Source organism: Silene latifolia, chromosome 2 (genome assembly GCF_048544455.1).
Source record: "Silene latifolia isolate original U9 population chromosome 2, ASM4854445v1, whole genome shotgun sequence".
In the NCBI taxonomy this organism is placed as follows: Eukaryota; Viridiplantae; Streptophyta; class Magnoliopsida; order Caryophyllales; family Caryophyllaceae; genus Silene; species Silene latifolia.
The window spans coordinates 161,687,055-161,693,807 of record NC_133527.1 but is presented as its reverse complement, the minus strand read 5'-3'; the positions used below and the strand labels follow the sequence as shown (position 1 = coordinate 161,693,807).

Genomic DNA, 6,753 nt, shown 5'->3' with positions numbered 1-6,753 from the left:
GATTATATTAGAGATGAATGGCCAAGATCTAATCTTACATGTCATACTTATTTTCTCTTTTTTCTAATGTTACTTTTTTTTTTTTTTACTTTTTTTTTTATCTTTTTTTTACCTCCTGTTATTATGCTGTTATTGTCCTTTTTTTTTTACCACTTTGATTTTTTTTTTCTCTTATGTTTTTCTTTAATTTTCTCATTATGTTACCTTTTTTTCTTTTTCTTTTTGTACCGGATTTTTTTTTACTTGAAATTTTTTTACTCTTATTTTTTTTACCTCGTGTTATTATGCTTTTATTGTGCTTTTTTCTTTTACTTTGATTTTTTTTACGACTTTGCTTTTTTTTCTCTTTTTTTTTTTTTACCACATGTTATTGTGTTGTTATTGTTATTCCGCTGTTATTGTGATGATATTTTGCAGTCACTTTGATTTTTTTTACGACTTTGATTTGTTTTTTTTACTACGTGTTATTGTGTTGTTATTCTACTGTTATTCTGTTGTTATTGTGATGTTATTCCGGTGTCACTTTGATTTTTTACTACTTTGATTTTTTTTATTACTTTGATTTTTTTTCACTCTTATTTTTACCGCATGTTATTGTGCTGTTATTCTGGTGTTATTGTGATGTTATTCCGGTGCCACTTTGATTTTTTTTTTCTTTTTTTTTACCACTTGTTATTGTGCAGTTATTCTACTGTTATTCTGCTGTTATTGTGATGTTATTCCGGTGTCACTTATATTTTTTTGCTACTTTGATTTTTTTACTCTTTTTTTACCACATGTTATTGTGCTATTATTCTGGTGTTATTGTGATGTTATTCCGGTGTCACTTTGATTTTTTTTCTCTTTTTTTTACCAGATGTTATTGTTATTCTAGTGTTATTGTGATCTTATTCCGGTATCACTAAGATTTTTTTTTACTACTTTGATTTTTTTACTCTTTTTTTTACCATATGTTATTGTGCTGTTATTTTGGTGTTGATTATTAGTTACTAGGAGTATCTTACATAACAAATAAGGAAGAGTCATAAAAATACATTATGGGTTATTTTAGTAACAATATAAATGGTGTAATTTTTGGAATTTATATAGCCAAAAAGTGAGAATGAAATCAAATAAAAGAGATATTGGCTTAGTGGTTAAGACAGAGATATCATCGTTTGTACGCCTCATTTGACACTAAAAGAATAAAAATAAAATATTATATACTCCATACTCTTTTAAATGTCATTTTTGGTAAGAAATAAAATCACCTTGAATCTAAAAGTGGTTGAAGAAGAAATCGCAGGAGCCATTGAAGAAAGTTAGTAAAAGGGTAGTGAGAGAGTGAAACACAGAATGAGGTTTGGTTGGGGTAAAAATAATTACGTAGAAAGCGTCAAATATATAGAGAACAATCCAACCTTAGTATGGGTCACTCGTTAATCAAGTTGATATTCATTCAGTCTTTAATTACAGAGCAGTTGGTATTTTTTTGGCTTATAAAAGGGAGTTAATATAAACAATAATAATCTTGTTGACTGGTTTTCAGGGAGTTGATAATGAAGAACACGTGTACTAGTGAGACGGACTTAACAACATTGGCGTTACGAAAGCGAAAGAAGACCATATAATAGCTGATCAGAAGGGCAGCCCAAATCCACCGTGCTATATCTTCAGATTCGGTGCCGAACCCGACTCCGCTGCAAACAGCCATAGCAAACAGCATCATCTCGCCAACAAGCAGCAGCATCCATTCCAAGCTCGAGTACGATCCCAACAACCTATCTGCAACAAACGCAATAAATGTTTTCGGGTTTACAAATGAGAATAAAAGAATAAGAAGGGTAAACAAATGAATGAAACGGAGGGAAGAGTATGAATCAACGACCAAAAAGGCAAAGAAAAAACCGACTAAACTCTAAGTCATGACTCATAACTGAACTAAAAAGGAGGCTAACACAGTCAATTGTAATCTATTAGTCTACTTTTGTACTGCTTTATAGCATTCACAAGTTCGGTCAAGAATATACAAAGTAAATAGTACAAAGCAGCTAAAGGGCAGAGAAAAGCAACCAACTTACCTGTTTTTGGAAGATTATGTACGCAAGGGAGAAGTAGACCAGCAAAAAAGGCAACATCAGCGGTGCCAGAAATAAGTATGTAATACCCAAAAGTCCAAAAAACAAAATCTTGGGGATTTCCTTATGATATCGAATGTATGGAGCTTCATATTCATCATCATTATTTTCGCTAGAGCAGCAGCAGCACTTTTGCAATAAACTTTGGATAAGTTGAACAATACGGAAGAGGTCTGATGAGGTACTGGTCCATCCCGAAGTGACAACATAAGCAATAAAGAAAGATGCCCCATTCATTTGTTTAAATAAGACAATAATTTTCAATTATCTTTGCATACTTTAAATAAAATGTTAAAATTAAACAAGTATAGATCAAACCTTGATTTAATGGCGGAAATACTCCATATAATTGCTGAAAACCCGATAAAATTCCCAAATTCACACCACCAGAAATCGGTTCTATTTCGAAACTAGAACCCTAATTCGAGCAATAATTGATAAACGTGAATAGGAATAGAGGATTTGAAGGTTAATTGTAGAAATTGAGAAGAATTTATTGCTGCTACTCTATTTTTCCCCAAATTTTAAGGTTGTCTGATACATTTTTTGGCTGGAAGGGAAGAGAAACGAGAACGAGGACGATTTTTGTTTATTAATAATGGCATGCTTGTTTGATTTTTCTGTTTGATCTTAGTCGTTGGTTTCCTTGATCCAATGGCTGAGATTTCAAACTCACAACTCACCGTAAGAACCAAACTCCCGAGATCCCGCCTCTCTCTCTCTCTCTCTCTCTCTCTCTCTCTCTATATATATATATATATATATATATATATATATATATATATATTGAGCAGGTATATTTTGTGTATCTAGACTCTTAAATCTTTTTTTGTTACCAACTGTAGGGTGTACACGAGATGTACTTGAAGATTCAAAGGAACGTTGTGGCCTTCTATTCCTGGTATACAGATGCAGCTGCAATGCTTAAGAATTTAACAACAGGTGCTACTTCTTCAACTGATCTTGTTCCGTCACAAGCGATGCAAGCTTTTTTTGAAGGTGCAAAGGTGAAGGAATATGTTGAAGAAGTTGGAAATTTAGCTTCCCAAATGAAGAAGTATAATGATAACGCTCCCTCATTATCAGATGTTGGGAATGTGGCCAAGAAAAAAACAAAGGCAAGCAAGAAAAAAAAGACCAAGGTTCCTAAGTTCGAGTTTACGCCTCTTAGAGCCTCGTATCACTTGCAAAGATTCGATTTGGGTGATAAAGCGGTGATGCGGCGATGTCACGAGTAATGGAGACCGCTGATTTCTAAAACACCGCTGAACTTAACGAAGCCTGTCGACGAGAGGAAAAGGAATGCGGGCTAGATTTAACCGACGACTTGACTCAATTAACGAATCGACAGATTCTAGAGAAAATTTATAGCCCGGATGAAATTAAAGAAGCTTACACAAAGCCCTCATTGAACGAGGAGCAGGAAATTTTGGGAGGGGAAGTACCTGACACTAGTGGTGCCCCTGAGAAAGCTGAACATGTTGTTGAGAAGTGTAAGTCAGAAGCAACGAATAAGGTTGATACGGATGTGGTAGGTCGATCAACAAGATGGTTCATCTTGATTCAACTAAAATTTATTTCGACTACGATATTGAGAACGCGCTGCAAGGTTTGGCGATATTGGTCATGGTGGTGGTGAAGCGGCGAGGGTCGCGTACTGAGATAGGTGAGGATGAGATTGTGCGGGGTATGGATATGGAGTCGGCTCAAGAACAAAATTGTTTACGTGAAGGGGAGGCGTCCTTTTCAAAAGTAGAGAACAAGGTGGATGCAGATGGGGTAGTCCCGTTAATTGAAGATGGTTCATCTTCATTTTAGTTGAAATTTATAGCGACAGCTGATATTGATAACGCGCTGAAAAAGTTGTCAGACAGCGGTGACAGTGAAGTGGCACAAGGTGGTGCACCGAGAGAACAGGACGAGGCTATGCAGGGAATGGATATGGAGCCGCCTCAAGATTAGGAGCCCTGCCGTGGGCCCGAATCACTGGTGGCTGGACTAGTGCTTGGTGTGGATGTGGATGTTAGCGGTGCACCGACAGACCAGGATGAGGCTGTACGGGGCATGGACATGGAGCCGCCCCAAGATCAGGGGCCCTGCCGTGGGCCTGAACCACTGGTGGTTGGACTAGTGCATGATAAGGCTGTGGATGTTAGCGGTGCACCGGGAGTGGAACAGCCCGTTGACCGACTCCAAGTTAGTGGTACGAAAGTACCGGATGGTGAGCCTGGCGTTGTTTCGACCACAGTCCGTGAAGATGCATCGCAAGAAGGGTTAGAGATTGGTAGTGGCATAGTCAACGAGCAAGGTGAACGCCCTACTACACAACCCGGTTGTCCTGATTCATTTCAGAATGATGACAAGCCCATGGATGTTGTAGAGGGAGCAGAGAAGGTGGTTGTTGAAGCACCCTCCTCTGAGTTTAAGTTGCTGGAATTTCAGTGTACGTTTATATCTACTACAGAGCTAGCTGAGGCATTTAAGGGGGTTCCAGGTGAGGATTTTGGAATGACTGATGCGGCAGGCCCTTCTCAACCAGCCGTTCCTGCGGACGGTCGGGAAATTTATGTCCCCCAGAGTAATATGGATCACCACCCTTTCCTATTTCATTCATCTGAGCCCTTACAGTGCATGGAAGTGGTCCCTGAGAATCTGACTTTCACCATGGATTGTGGGGAACCCATGCCCGAGCAGGGCTTTGTTACTGTAGATCTGCAGCTGAATAAGAAATTATTTAGGGGTGTTTTTAAGGAAAGAAAATACGTCCTGGACTACGTATTTAACAAATCAGAAGCTTGGTTGAAAGGGTGAGTCGATTAATTTCTATGTCAAACATATTAATACTTATATGTTGTCGTAATCATGTTCGCCTTATATAATTTTTTCTTTTTTTGAGGGAAGAATTGGCAGTTTTTTCAGACTTTTTCTTCATGTCACGGGAAGACATGTTAACCCTTGAACTTGGACAGGAAGTTATGTCTTCTGTAATCGATTGTTGGTGCCTACTAATCAATAAGATGATGTATGACCAAACTGCACCAGTTGCATCCTCTCGTTGTTTCTTCGGGCTTAGTCATACCGTACTTGTCCTATCCTCACTCAATGCAATTTTTATAGTTCCAATTTAATTGTAACATAAGTGTCTAAATTTAATAGCGTTGCCCTTCGTTTGAACAGAGTGCTGCGCTGGATATTTGGAAAGCCAAGAAGAAAGGAATTGTTCTTGACAAAAAGGACGAAATCTGGGCTGGGTGGGATGCTTGGATTCAATCCTGTTTGTCTCCATTTCAACTTGGATCTGATATGGTAAGTGTAAATGTGACCTATTGTGAAGTGTAAATGTCATCACACCGAAAGTGTATATGTGATTTTCACAGAAAGTTTAAATGCCTGGATGTGATTAAGAAGAAAGTGTAAATGTCATGAAATATGAAGTGTAAATGTGATACATAGTGAAGTGTAAATGTCATGATGTATAGTGTAAATGTGATTATATAGAAAGTGTAAATGTGATGACATAAGGAGTGTAAAGGTGACTAAATAGGAAGTGTAAATGTCAGCACATATAAAGTGTAAATGTGAATATATGTAAAGTGTAAATGTCATGACATATGAAGTGTAAACGTGAGACATAGTGAACTGTAAATGTCGTGAGATATTGTGAAGTGTAAATGTAATGAAATATGAAGTGTAAATGTGATACATAGTTAAGTGTAAATGCCATGATGTATAGTAGAAATGTGATTATATAGAAAGTGTAAATGTGATGACATAGGGAGTGTAAAGGTGACTAAATAGGAAGTGTAAATGTCAGCACATATAAAGTGTAAATGTGAATATATGGAAAGTGTAAATGTCATGACATAGGAAGTGTAAATGTGAGACATAGTGAAGTGTAAATGTCATGATGTATAGTGTAAATGTGATTTTATAGAAAGTGTAAATGTCATTACATAGGGAGTGTAAAGGTGACTAAATATGAAGTGTAAATGTCATGACATATACAGTGTAAATGTGAATATATGGAAAGTGTAAATGTCATGACACAGGGACTGTAAATGTGACGAATTATTGAAAGTGTAAATGTGAAATTTTACTGAGTGTATCTTTTATGTCTTTGTTGTCACATCCGCCAGGTTTTCATCCCGATCTTATCTGGCAATAATGATCATTACAGCTGAGCATGCATAAACTTCGTTTCCGAGCAGATAGAGTATTTGGACAACCGTCGCTACGACGATGATTTTGAGAAGCTTCCGTATTTTGGAATTTCGCGTATTGCGGTAATAATTATAAATAACATACCTTAATTTGTTCTTTAGTGTATATGTATTCTGGAATTGTAAACACTGTTTTTAAATTGACTATTTTTTTGAAATTCCTTTTACAGTGTGATTTAATGGGCGAGTATCTGGAGTCTAAAGGGTTTGTCAGAGGTTCAAAGGTCGCCGGGTTTAAATTTTTCAATGTCGAATTTAAATGGCAAGGTACGGGGTATTCTGCGTTTGATTGCGGGGTGTACATGATGATACACATGCTGCTTTTCAATGGGAAGCTTTTTTACTGCACCTTAGGTGAGATGGACGTTATCAACCTCATCCGGGCTGAAGTGGTGTCGATCCTTATCCTGAGTGAC

The 6,753-nt window shown here is 37.1% G+C and overlaps 1 long non-coding RNA gene across 1 annotated transcript; it reads right to left on the bottom strand.

Moving 5' to 3' along the window:
• Window positions 1-1,286: 1,286 nt before the first annotated feature.
• Window positions 1,287-2,746, bottom strand: LOC141630883 (uncharacterized). Its single transcript, XR_012537560.1, has 3 exons — window positions 2,436-2,746; window positions 2,061-2,301; window positions 1,287-1,764 (listed from the first exon to the last, which is right to left on the bottom strand). It is a non-coding gene; the product is annotated as an uncharacterized LOC141630883 (long non-coding RNA).
• Window positions 2,747-6,753: the final 4,007 nt, after the last annotated feature.